Genomic DNA, 13,965 nt, shown 5'->3' on the forward strand with positions numbered 1-13,965 from the left:
TATATTCATTACATTTGTCTTTGATCATGTATTTAACGTGAATTATGTCCATTTGTTTGACAAAATTAAACAAGACCTTCAAAGATGGGAGGCATTTCCAATATCCTGGCTCGGTCAGATAGCTGTTATTAAAATGAATGTCCTTCCTCATTTCCTACACCCAGTTCAAATGCTTTCAATGATGTTCCCCAGACAGATATTTTGAAATCTTTTCTGAACCCTTTCAAGTTTCACAACATCATTCCGATAGGAAGGAGACGAGAATTGCATGCAATATTTCAAAGCTGGCGTAACCAGTGTCCTGTACAGCCGCAATATGATCTTACAACTCCTGTACTCAATACTCTGACCAATAAAGGAAACGCCTTCTTCACTATCCTATCTACCTGCGACTCCACTTTTAAGGAGCTGTGAACCTGCACTCCAAGGTCTGTTTTTCAGCAACACTCCCTGCGACCTTACCATTAAGAAAGAAATCCTGCTAAGAATTTCTTTCCCAAAATGCAGCACCTCGGATTTATCTGAATTAAACTCCATCTGCCACTTCTCAGTCCATTGGCCATTTGGTCAATCTGAGGTGATCCTCTTCGCTCTCCACTACACCTCCAATTTTCGAGTCATCTGCAAACTTACTAATTGTGCCTCTTATGCTGGCATCCAAATCATTTTTGTCAATGACAAAAAGTAGTGAATCCAGCACCGATCCTTCTGGCGCTGCACTTGTCACAGGCCTCCAGTGTGAAAAATAACCCTCCACCACCACCCTCTGTCTTCTACCTTTGAGCCAGTTCTGTATCCAAATGACTAGTTCTCCCTGTATTCCATGAGATCTAACCATGCCAATCAGTCTCCCATGTGGAACCTCATCAAAACCCTTACTGAAATCCGTATAGATCACATCTACTACTCTGCCCTCATCAATCGTCTTTGTTACTTTCTCAAAAAACTCAATCAAGTTTGTGAGACATGATTTCTCTTGCACAAAGCCATGTTGACTATCCCTAATCAGTCCTTGCCTTTCCAAAATACTGTCCCTCAGAAATCCCTCCAAGAACTTGCCCACCACCAACGTCAGGGTCACTAGTCTGTAGTTCCCTGGCTTGTCCTTATACAATGGCACAACTTTAGCCAACCTCCAGTCTTCCGGCACCTCACCTGTGACTATCCATATTACAAAGATCTCAGAAAGAGGCCCATCAATCACTTCTCTAGCTTCTCGCAGAGCTCTATGGTACACTTGATCCGCTCCTGGGGATTTATCCACCTTTACCCGTTTCAACACATCCAGCATTTCCTCCTTTGTAATATCGACATTTTGCAAGGTGTCACCATCTATTTCCCTCCATTTTATATCTTCCATATCCTTTCTCACAATAAATACTGATGGTCAATACACCTTTCGTATCTCCCCATACTTCCTGTGCTCGTAAAAATATTCTGTTGTGTTGGATGTCTGAAAACCCCCAGGGCCTGTTGGGTGGTTATAAGCTCGTCATGGAGAATATCCCTTTGGACATTCTCACCAGTATGGTGCACCGAAAAGCAAAGATTTATATAAGATATGGCAACCCTTTTTGGATTACCGCGATACAGGCTTATCTGCCACTCTAAAAAGGATTTTTATATAGCCATGTCGATATTGTCTTATGAATCACATATTAAGAATTATGAACGTATGAATGTGTATCAGTTCATGCACTCGAAGAACTAGAGCTGTCATTTTGTTATGCTGAGTCGTATTGTTTATTTTGTTTTTCTTCTGTCCGTTTAGCGACTTTAACTTATTTTGTATATACGTGCAAATGGGTGTAATTTTGTTCAGTTATTTGAGTTGTTTTGTTATTGGATTAATATAATAATAAAACATCTTTTTCAATAAAAAAATATTTAAAATGCTAACATTGATAGATTAGAGTCCCAAATAACTCTCATTAGAAAGACCACTCATGGTGGTTTATGTTGAAGGTCACCACACGGGTGATGTGGTGAGGTTGAGAGAGCATCGTCTTCATGGTAATCTCTGTCAGTGTGGGGAATTGCACCTGCGTTGGTGGTTTCCCTCTGCATCACAAATCAACCATCCAGCCAACTGAGTGGGAGACTGTGTAATGTTGCACACAGAATCAGTCACAAAAAAAGGGCAAGAGAAATTTTAATGACAAGGGAAAAGGTGGATTCGAGATAAAAATTTTCCCTGCTAGAAATTATATTTTATAATGAGACAAGTGTTTGGAAGCTGTCTTTAGTTGAATACAATAAGGTGAGACAAGTGAAATAACCAGAATGACTAATTGTGATTGAATATCTATAACCATAAAATAAATGCATGTTTTTGACTGGTCTGTGGAAAGCATGCTGACTGTTGCATGAATTTATAAATCAGATGAACTTTATTGTAAGGAGAGTCCGTCCCCATGAGAAATGCCTTCTGAACACATGCTAGAAGAAACCCGTGGTATGAAATGTCTGAGAATCGTCTCCTCGGTAACAGCAACCTGGGGGTTGAATGACTGGAAGTTCCTGTAACATGGAGCTGAGAAAACCATCAGATCACCCCCAAACGAATTGAACCTTGAAGTACTGAATGGCCTCATAGAATATTCCCTAACTATGTGGGGGGCATTAGAAAGGCAAGAGAGAAAGAGAGGGATGTGCTGCATGCAATAGTGTGAGTGGTGGAGCATGAGCCTTGTTCGGGGGTCGGTGCTATAACAAATATACAGTGAGTGTGAGGGAGCAGAGAAAATATGGTGACCCTTATCCGGACAGTGTGGGGAAGCTTATTGATACTTGTTCTGTTTTGCTGGACATTTCTTCAGACCCCAGAAACTGCACTGAGCTGGGTGCTGAGCTCAGCCCATGTTCAGTGGATCTGTTAGTGTGGTCCCTCTGGGAAGAGAATGGTCCCCTTTTGTACTAGCGGATCCACCAGGACCTCCGTGCTGCTGTCGACAAACCGTAGTGTAATTTCTCCTTTATTGCCATGCTTGGGGAAAATGTGCAGGGAAGCTCCAAACTGAGAAAGTGCAACCGTGTGCCCATTGATCTTTTAAAGATGGCACCAGTGTCAGTGATTACGGGATATCCAGTTGCATCCGGGCGACTGTGAGTACCTCCAGTCATGATGAGTGAGAGAATCGGGCTGGCATTGTATGAGAGGGACACTATAAAATGGGATGTGTAGTTAATGAGATGAGTTTGGTAAGAGAGCACCATGAAACTAGCTCGGCTTCGTGCAGACATACCCTCTGTCACACTCAATGAAAATGTCACTGAGACAGTTTTTTGTTAGGTTCAGCCCAGTGAGGCGAAGACTCTGCTGTCCTCACTCCCAGTTACAAAGCTGCAGAACAGATGCTCATCCAAAACTCTCAATCGCCTGAAAAACAGCAATATCCCTTTCACTCATAATTCTTCTTAATACTGACCCGTGTTGCATGATACTATCGAAATGTCTTCATTTCAGCAGTCTGAATCTGTGAACGTATCCTTCCATGACATTTTATCTCAGTCTCTCCCCCCCCCCGTCTTCACACCAAAACACACTCAATTACAGTCATATTGCACAAGACTGCCAGTATGACTGGCTATTTGGCTCAGCTGGTCCATGACAACCAAAATATCCATCCACACTCACCCCATTCCCCTGCCCTTGTTCTGTATCCCTCTAATCCTTTCTTTTCTGTGCATTTGTCCAAATGCCTTTTCAATGTTGTTATTGTACCCACCTCAATCATTTGCACTGACAGCTCAGTCCATATACATACCACACTCTATGTAAAAAAGTTCCTCCTCAGTTTCCTTTTTATATTTTTTATTATTTCCAAATATTAATGGATGCCCTCTAGTCCTCGATTCCACAACCTTGGAAAAAAATTTTGAAGTATTCACCCCATGCACGCATGATTTTATAAGGGCTACACTTCTATAAGAACCTCCTCGGTTTCCTACGCTGTAAAGAAATAAGTTCTAACCTGTCCAACCTCTGCCTATACCTTAGAGCCTTTAGCCCAGCGAACATCTTTGGAAATTTGTTCTACGTATTTTCTTGTTCAATAATATTCTTTCTAGAGCAAGATGAACAAAAATGAACACCATACTCCAATACAGCCTTACCAACATCCTATACAACTGCAACTTGACGTCCCAACTCAATGTGTTGATGAAGGCCAATGCTCCAACAGCCTTCTTCACTGTCCTGTGTATCTGAGACTCAAATTTCAGACAACTGTGCACCTGGTCGCCAACGTCCTTTTGTTGCACTACACGCCTTAAGGCACTATCATTCGTCATTAAATTCCTATCTGGATTTGACTTTCCTAAATGCAAGACATTTATCTATATTAAATTCCATTTGCTATTTCTCAGCCCACTTCTTCAGCTGATCAGGGTACTGCTGCAATTTATGATAATGTTCCTCACTGTAAATGATGTCTCCTAATTTAGTGTCACCTGCAAACTTACTAAGGTTGTGTTGTGCACTGTGGTCCAAATCATTGATATCGATAACAAACATCAATGGGCCCAGAACCGATCACTGAGGCACTCCACTAGTCACAGGCCTCCAGTCCGACAAGCATACCTCCACCTTAGCCATTTGCTTCATAACGTCAAGCCAACTGTGTCGCCAATTTGCCAGTTTACATTGGAGTCCATGTAATCTAACCTTCCAGAGCAGCCTACCTTATGGAACCTTATCAAAGGCCTTACTGAAATCCACATAGAATATGTCTACCACCCTGCCCTCGTCAATCTTCCTGGTCACTTCCTCAAAAGCTCTCTCAAAATTGGTCAGGCATGAGCTGCCAGGCACAAATCTATGCTGACTGCTCCAAGTCAAACTCCGTCTTTCCAAATGCATGGATATCTTATATCTCCGTACCTTCTCCAGTGGTTTCCAGAAACAGATGTGAAGCTGACTGGTCTATATTTCCCAGCCCTTCTGAATAAGGGCACAACATTTGCTACTGCCCAGTCTTCCAGGTCCTTGCCCCTGAACTATCTTCTCTCGCCTCGTGCAGTGCTCTTAGATATATCTGGTCAGGACCTAGAGATTTATCTGACTTTTTGCATTCTAATATGTCCAACAGCACCTCTACTGTGATATGGACTGTGACAAGATATCGCAACTAACCTCTCAAACGTCACAAGTCTTCATGTCTTTCTTCATGATAAACGCAGAGGGGAAATTGAGGACCTCATCCATCTCTTGAAGTTTTACACATGCGTGCCTATTTTGGATTGTAAGGCGTCCTATTTCTCTCTAGTTGTTCTTTTTCTTTACTTTCCTGAATTTGGATTCACCCTAATCTGCTCAGCCAAGGCTATCTCATACCCCACTTTAGCCCTGCTGATTTCCTTCTTCAGTAAACTCCTATATCCCCTGTGTACTTCCTGAGATTCCCTTGGTCCCAGCTACCTGTACCTGAGCGACGCCTCCTTTTTTTCTGGTCAGCGCCTCAATATCTCTTGTCATCCAGGGTTCTCTCTTCCAGCCTCACTTTCCCTTCACTCTCACAGGAACACATAAACCTTGGACTCGAGCTATCTCACTTTTGAAGCCCTCCAACTTGCCCGGGATGCTTTTACCTAGAAACACATGACTCCAATCAAGCCCTGAAATCCCCTGCCTAATTCCAACAAAACTCGCCTTTCCCCAATTTAGAACTTTAATCTGTGGACTATTTGTGTCCCAACCATACCTATTTTAACATTAATACATCTCTGGTCACTTTTCCCAAAACACTCCCCCACGTTACCTCCGTCACCTATCCTACCCAATTTCCCAACAGTAGGTCGAGTTTGTCCCTTCCCGAGTAGGACCCTCTACATGCTGCTTGTGGAAGCTTTCCTGAACACACTTAACAAATTACGTTCCATCTAAGTTTTTAACCCTCTGCAAGTCCCCGTCTATGTTAGGATAATTAAAATCACCTATTATGACAACCCTAATGCTCCTGAAAGTCTCGCCAGTCTTCCTACATATTTGTTTTTCTAATTCCCATTGATTATTTGAAGGCTTATAGTGCAACCACTATAACATTACCACCCCTCGTACTTGTTTGCTTCATTTACAAAATCTGATTGATTATTTTCTCAGTTATTTCATGTTTAAATACTAGAGTGATACCCGCCTTAATCAGAACTATTGGTATTTAAATTGTTTCCATTTACATCTCTTCCTCGCAGTGACTTTCACATTTGCAACACCCCTTGTCAAGGCACAGTGGAGAGATGGAGCTGTTAATAGATGGGAGCTGGACATCCTGTCACTTCCAAACTTGGCTGCAAGTTTCCCCACACAGGACAGTGATCTAACACAGTGTGACCGAACAATGCAACAGTCTGTGTTTATATATGAATGAACCAGTGCGGACTGCACAGCTCCCCACGCTGGACATTTAGGCCAATAGATCCAGCATTGGTGTGGACTGCATAGAGTTTCACTCTGGACACAGCTGGGTTGCATTCAGCAGTACGCTAGCTGGATCTGAACAGTGCTCCATCCCGAATATGTAATGGATGGGCTTGTTATGTGTGTTGGATTGCGAATGTGAGAGAACTAAACGTCTGGCAATGCCTTTATTTTGTGTTTTAATTCTTTTGATTGGACTCTTCAAATCCGGACTCATCCGGTTAGACCCATCCCTCTGGATGAGTCACGGTGACTGTTGTTACAGCATCTCTGTCGGCCACATGACCAAAAAATGGAGCAGAGGCTGCAGAGAGGACAGTCACCGTAAAATGGAATGACGGAATCACCATCAGATCAGTCGTGGTCTTAGTGAATGGTGGGGCAGGATTGAATGGACCACTGATGCAATTTATTCACATATTTCTGTTTGTTCCAAGCAAACTCCCCTTGTCTCCCAGTGTCCCATACTGCTGGGGACTGAGTCACATCCTCCTGTTCCTGCGTAACAGGATCCTCGGGCCTCACGAGCCTCCAGATTTCCCTGCGCCCCAGTTTTGAGCAGTTGAATGACTGGCTCCTGTTCCTGGGTCCCAGTCTCGAACAGATGAGTAACTGTCTCCTGTTCCTGTGTCCCAGTTTCAAGCAGTTGAATGACTGCCTCCTGACCCCAAGTTTGTAAAAATACATGTCCTCCTCCTGGTCCTGAATAACAGGCTCCAATAGCTCTGTGCTCACCTGCTGCTCCTGTAGAATGGAGGTGAGGGACTGAATGGCATCTTCACATTCTTTACAGCTATTCTTGACGAAAGGATATTCTTCTGTTTCTGAAAACACCATCAAATCTGAATGATGTATTTTTGTATTTGACTCTCAGTAATTGAGCAAACAATTGGCAGAATTCAGATGTTGAATAGCCTCTTCCTGTTCCCGTGTTATACACTGAAGGGTCAATAGACTCTCAGAGATGTACAGCAAGGAAAAAGATCGTGCGGTCTGGTCATGCATACCGCTAAATATCCTAAAATAATCTCTTCCCACTTGACAGCAATTGGCCCATCTCCCTCTACACACTTCCCATGCATGTATCCATCCAAATGATTTTTAAATTGTGTAACTGCACCTGCCTCCACCACCTCTTTGTGCTGTTCAATCCATACACACAACAGTCTCTGTGTGAAAATGTTGTCCCTCATGTCCCTTTTTTAAATCTTTCTCCTCTCACCTTAAACCTTTGTCTTCTAATTTTGGACTCGTCTAACCTGGGAAAAGACATTGACTGTTGATCTTATCTATGACCCTCATGATTTTATAAACTCCTTTAAGGTCCCCCCCTCAGCCTCAACACTTGAAAATAGCCCCAGCCTATTCAAACTCTCCCTGAAACTCTAACCCTCCAACTCCCGCAGCATTCGTTTAAATCTCTTCTGCACTCTGTCAAGTTTGACAACGCCATTCCGATAGCTGGGAGACCAGAATTAAAGGCAATATTACAAGAGTGGCCAAACCAATGTCCTGCAGAGATTTAACATGTCTTGCAAATGCTTCGACTCAAAGCACGCAACAATAAAGGGATGATCACCTAATGCGTTCTTCACTACGCTAGCTACCTGTGACAGCACTTTCAAGAAACGGAGAACCTGCACCACTAGGCTAGCTTTGCTGCCTCACTGGGCAGCGACCTGGGTTTAATTCCATTCTTGAATAACGAGCTGTGTGGAGTTTGTACATTCTCCCCGTGTCTGCGTGAGTTTCCTTCGGGTGATATTTTTTACTCTGACAGCATAATCATATACAGGTGAGGGACGATTGGCCATGCTAAACTGCGCACCGTATCCAGGGGAGGTGGATTAGACATGGGAAATGTAGGCTCAGAGAGATAGGGCAGGTGTTTGTCCGGTCGGATACCGTTTTTAAGCTCGGTGTGGGCTCGGTGGGCCAAACACCCTACTTCCTCACTGTAGGGATTCTAAAATTTCTATGGAGTTCTCCTTGATTGGCCACATTCGACAGGGAACTACCTATATGTTTTGACTTGATCTTTGAAAGATGGCACCAGTGTCAGGGATTACGGAATATCCAGGGGCTTCCGGGCGACTGTCACTCTTTCTCTCGCTCCCAACTCTCTCAATATCTTTTTCCTTTCCTCTTCCCGCTTTGCTACCCTTCTCCCCTGTTTTCCATTTTGCCTCGGCTTCACAAACCCCCCACATTTTTTTGTCACATAACACTGGCTTCAGGCTGCGTCATTCACGGCTCTTAATCTCCCTTTAATCTCTCCATGCACTGTCATTATCACCTATGCATCTGGAGCCTAGATTCAACTTCTCTCAGCCTGGTGTAAAAAGCTCCCTAACACCCCCTTTTTTAATCTGGAGCCTTGACTCACCTTCTGTCAGCCTGGTGTAAACAGCTGTCAGCAACAGCTCAGAAGCCAATTGCACGTTTAGCTCAATGCCTCTTGTTGCTTATGGAATCTTCCTTCTACAGCATATTTAGAAAGTTATCACGCCTTCCTGTAGCATTTGTCAGTGACAGATCAGATGCTAAGATGATTGCTTCAGACAGCATGCTACATCCTACATTTGAAAATGGAAAAGGTGCAAACGTTTACAGGCAAAACACTCACTCACTATTTTGTCTGACGCGTCAGAGGCTGGGAGCAGATCTTATGGAAGCTTTTCAATCATGAGAGGCATCAATCGGGTAAATAGACAAGTTCCTTTCGCTCAGGTGTGGCAGTGCAGAACTAGAGGGTATAACTCAGGTGGGAGGGCGAGAATTGGAAAGGCAGTGATGGGCAATGGCTGCACGCAGAGGGTGGTGCGTTTCTGGAACAAGTTGCCAGACAAGCTGGTGATGGATGGTAAAATTCCAATACTTTTAAGGAATGTGGACGTGTATTTGAATAGGCAGGGTTTAGAGAGACATGAGTCAAGTGCATGCAATCGCGGCTGGATCAATTGAAGATGTCTCTTCGGAATGGACGAGTTTGACCGAAGACTGTGTTTTCAGTGCTGTCCAGATCTAATGGGCTCTATGATAGTGCAGGTGAAATGATAAATAAAATAAATGAAGTAGTTGAATTCAAACAACTTCAGGTAATTTTATTTCAATTATTTTTAAAATCTTTTTTATTTGTGTTTTTTCATTGTTCTATAACTCTTATTTCTTGATTGTCTCTCTTTCTCTCGCTCCCCACTCTCTCAATATCTTTTTCCTTTCCTTTTCACGCTTTGCTACCCTTCTCCTCTGTTTTCCATTTTGTCTCTGCTTCACCCATCCCCCACATATTTTGTCGCATAGCACTGGCTACAGACTGCGTCATTCACGGCTCCTAATCTCCCTTAGATCTCTCCATGCACTGTCATTATCACCTTTGCATCTGGAACCCTGACTCATCATCTCTCACCCTGGTGTAAACAGCTCCCTAATTCTCCCCCTCTTTTATCTTAAACAAAGGATCAGTTAGACTCGAAACGTCAGCTCTTTTCTCTCCTTGCAGATGGTGCAAGACCTGCTGAGACTTTCCAGCATTTTCTCTTTTGCTTTCAGATTACAGCATCCGCAGTAACTTTATTTTATTATTGGTTCGATTATATTGCTGGTGATATGATAACTCCAGCTTCGATGCATGAGAGGTGAGCAAGCGAATGAATTCCCTCTGGAAGTCGCGTGACAAGTATTAACAGAGATCAAGGAAAATAACATGAACGAATCTTTGATTTGAATTGAAGCCTGAACTCTGGTTCCCCTCCGAGACTGTACAAGGTCTGCTTAATACTGTATATATTTCATGATTTGCATTTGTTTGTGAAAACAATTGAGACTGATTGATTTGCTGCAGACAACATCCAACAGTCATCATGGGTACTGCGATCAAGTCGTGCGTCTATCCCTGTCAAATGTTTTATTGCGCAGTTGAGGCTTCTTGTTTCTTGGTTTCCTGGAGCACGTTGTTTGGAAAAAAAAGCAAAGCAGCTGACAGGTGGCAGGGGACCAGCGGGTTGATGTTTCATGACAGCGATGGTCGCTTTACGAAGGAGTACACATCTCAACCGACCATGTGACGAGTTCTTGCAGACGGTGAAAGTAATAACCACAGCGAACACGGGTACAGCCCTTCTAACGACGGAAGCGTTCACATGGCCAGTGCGGGGATTGAACCCACGATCGTGGCGTTATTAGCACCACGCTCTAACCAGCTGAGCTAACCGACCAACGCGGCGCCAACTGCGAAAGCAAATGCCTATATTGCCGGTGCTCACAACCAGGTCGGCTGTTCATTTTCTGCTTCATATCAATCGCACGATAGTCTGAAGTATTTCCTATCGTTGCAAAGCTTTTCAACAAAAAATAAAGCATTAACTTTTCCGGACGCGCATACTCGACTTAACCATTTGCTCTGATATTCAAAATTAAGCACAATGTCCGGACGCATGCAATTTCAATCGCAATACGACCAGCTCAGCTGCAGCTTGTCATGTTGACAAATATCGCATGGAGAAACGTACCTTCAACGATCGCTAACTGTTCTTCTGGATACTCACAGACCTTTGGAGTCAGGGTTATGTGCTGCTGATAAACTGCTACGAACCTTATGCCAAATGCATTTGATTTGTAATCTAACAGTGGGATTCTTTCTGCTCCCGAACGACGCAGTTGCTTCGGTGTCAGCAGCAGATCAGAAGTCAATTGCACGTTTTGCGCAATGACTCATGTTACTTATGCAATCTTCGTTTGACAGCATATTTAGCAAGTTATCACGCCTTCCTGCAGCATTTGTCAGTGACTGATCAGATGCTAAGATGATTGCTTCAGACAGCATGCTACATCCTACATTTAAAAATGGAAAAGGTGCAAACGTTTACAGGCTAAGCACTCACTCATTATTTTGTCTGGCGCGTCAGACGCTGGGGACGGATCTAATGGAGGCTTTTCAATCATGAGGGGCATCAATCGGGTAAATAGACAAGTTCTTTTCGCTCAGGTGGGGCAGTGCAGAACTCGAGGGTATAAATCAGGTGTGGGAGGGCGAGAATTGGAAAGGCAATGATGGGCAATGGCTGCGCACAGAAGGTGGTGCGTTTCTGGAACAAGTTGCCAGACGAGCTGGTGATGGATGGTAAAATTCCAATTATAAGTCTGTGAGAGGGTTCATTTGTGAGTGTGCAAGTGGATGTGTGAGCGTATGAGAGACAGCTTGTGTATGAGAGAGGGTCTGTGTGAGTGTATGAGTCTGTAGGAATGTGTGTCTGTGTGTCCGTGTCTGTGAGTGTGCGTCTGTCTGTGAGTATGTGTCTGTCTGTGTGTGTAGTGCAGTGGGGTCACCTGCAGTGTGACATGAACCCAAGATCCCAGTTGAGGTCATCCCCATGGGTACCGAACTTTATAAAGGGACCTATATTCATTTTGACTCCTCTCTTCCTCCTTACATATTTAAAGAAGCTCTTATTATCAGTTTTTATATTCCTCACTAGTTTGTCACCTGCTCCTCAGATGCTGCCTGATCTGCAGTGCTTTTCCAGCACCACTCTGATCTAAACTTACTTTTGCCAATAGGTGTTCAAAGTTTGGGTGAAGATTTGTAGCTCGGGTGCTCGTTGCTCATCCACAAACTCCATCAACAAACATATATACCTGGACCCAATATACCGGCCACTACAGTGGACAGCTGAAACTGACAACCGGAAGTGGCAGGGACAGGCCACTATAAATGCTGGAGGAAACACCACAGAAGCGCTTCACAGGAGGCTCCCAAGCACTGAGGATGTCACCTAGACAGGGGACGAAACGTTTGCAACAAAAACTTCCAGCTCGGCGAACAGAACCACAGCAACAAGCACCCGAGCTACAAATCTTCTCATAAATTTCTCTTCCAGAAACTGGACCAGAAGCAGACCCTTCAATCCATCTCGTCCATGCGAACCAGGTTTCCTAAACTGAATAAGTCGTATTTGCCTGCATTTGGCCCATATCTCTTCAAACCTTCTCCACTCCATATACATGCCCAAATGTCTCTCCCATGCTGTAATTGTACTTGTTTCTAACATATCCTCTGGCTGTTCGTTCATTATATAGAAGATGGAGATTAGAACATTGAACACTGCAGTGCAATTCAGGCCCTTCGGTCCTCGATGTTGCGCGAAACTGTCAAACTAATCTGAAGCCCAATCTACCCGGTTGTTTTCCATTTTAATCCATATGTCTGTCCAATGACCATTTAAGTGTCCTTAAAAAAATTGCCACTGTTGCGGGCAGTCCATTCCATGACCCTATTACGCTCTGAGTAAATAAACTACCTCTGACATCTATCCTATTTCTATCACGCTCCGAACCTAAAGCTATGTCCCTCATGCGAGCCACCACCATCCGAGGAAAAAGGATCTCATTGTCGACCCTATCTAACACTCTGATAATCTGATATGTTTCAATTAAGATTCCTCTCAACCTTCTCCTCTCTAATAACAACAGCCTCAAGTCCCTCAGCCTTCCCTCGTAAGACAGTCCCTCCATACCAGTAAACATCCCAGTAAATATCCTGTGAACCGTTACCAAAGCATCCACATCCTTCCTATAATGTGATGACCACAGCTGCAGCATGTCCTCATGGCTCCGAAACTCAATTCCTCTATTAATAAAAACTAAAACAACGTATGTCTTCTTAACAACCTTATCAACCTGGTTGACAACTTTCTGGGATCTACGTGCATGGACACCGACATCTCTCTGTCTATCTACACTACCAAGACACTTTTCACTAGCCGAGTCCTCTGCATTCATGTTACTCCTTCCAAAGTGAATCACCTCACAGTTTCCACATTAAACGCAATTTTCCTCCTCTCAGCCCAGCTCTGCAGCTTATCTATGTCCTCCTCGAACCAACAATATCCTTTGACACTATCCACAACTCTACCGACCTTTGTGTCAACCGCAAATTTTCATTGTGTAGAATCATAAAAACAGCCGTGGAGAAGTTGTGAAAAATTGGAGCAAATCCAAGGAAATACGTTCAAGTTGTAATTCAACTACATCCTCGCGCAGTTCAAGTCAGTACAAGTTTATTGTCTTTTAGCTTGTCTTTTCCTCACTCCTAAACGACACTCAAGTGATAGCTCGGACAATGCTTGCGACATATCCGTCCTAAACCCTACTGACAATACGATTTGAGAGACTTCTGATCATTTCCCATCTGTCTGAACATGTGATTTTCTCCATTTCCTCATCAATACATCATTTGTCAGTAATAACATTCAAGGATATATTCGAATTCCCTTCTGTGCATGCGTTTTGATACAAGTTCTTTAAAGTTTCATCTTTCCCCTGTAACTCAGTCAATTTATCGTAGCTAAAGATGACTGTATTGTCATTTATAGGCTCCTGTCTTGGCTCAACCATTTGAACAAACAGGTTCTTTGCAAATTGCACTTCAGCATTCTTATTTCTACTCTTTGATATCTCATGTTTCAAATCTTGATTTTGTTACGTCCTTAGCACTATCAACACAAAATCCAGGATGTGTCCTGTAGTAGATCAGTTGCCCTAGTTTCCAC

General features: G+C 43.5%; 1 non-coding gene across 1 annotated transcript; it reads right to left on the minus strand.

The window, feature by feature from the left end:
* Positions 1 to 10,558: 10,558 nt before the first annotated feature.
* Positions 10,559 to 10,632, minus strand: trnai-aau. Its single transcript has one exon. It is a non-coding gene; the product is annotated as a tRNA-Ile (tRNA).
* Positions 10,633 to 13,965: the final 3,333 nt, after the last annotated feature.

Source organism: Chiloscyllium plagiosum, chromosome 8 (genome assembly GCF_004010195.1).
Source record: "Chiloscyllium plagiosum isolate BGI_BamShark_2017 chromosome 8, ASM401019v2, whole genome shotgun sequence".
NCBI lineage: Eukaryota > Metazoa > Chordata > Chondrichthyes > Orectolobiformes > Hemiscylliidae > Chiloscyllium > Chiloscyllium plagiosum.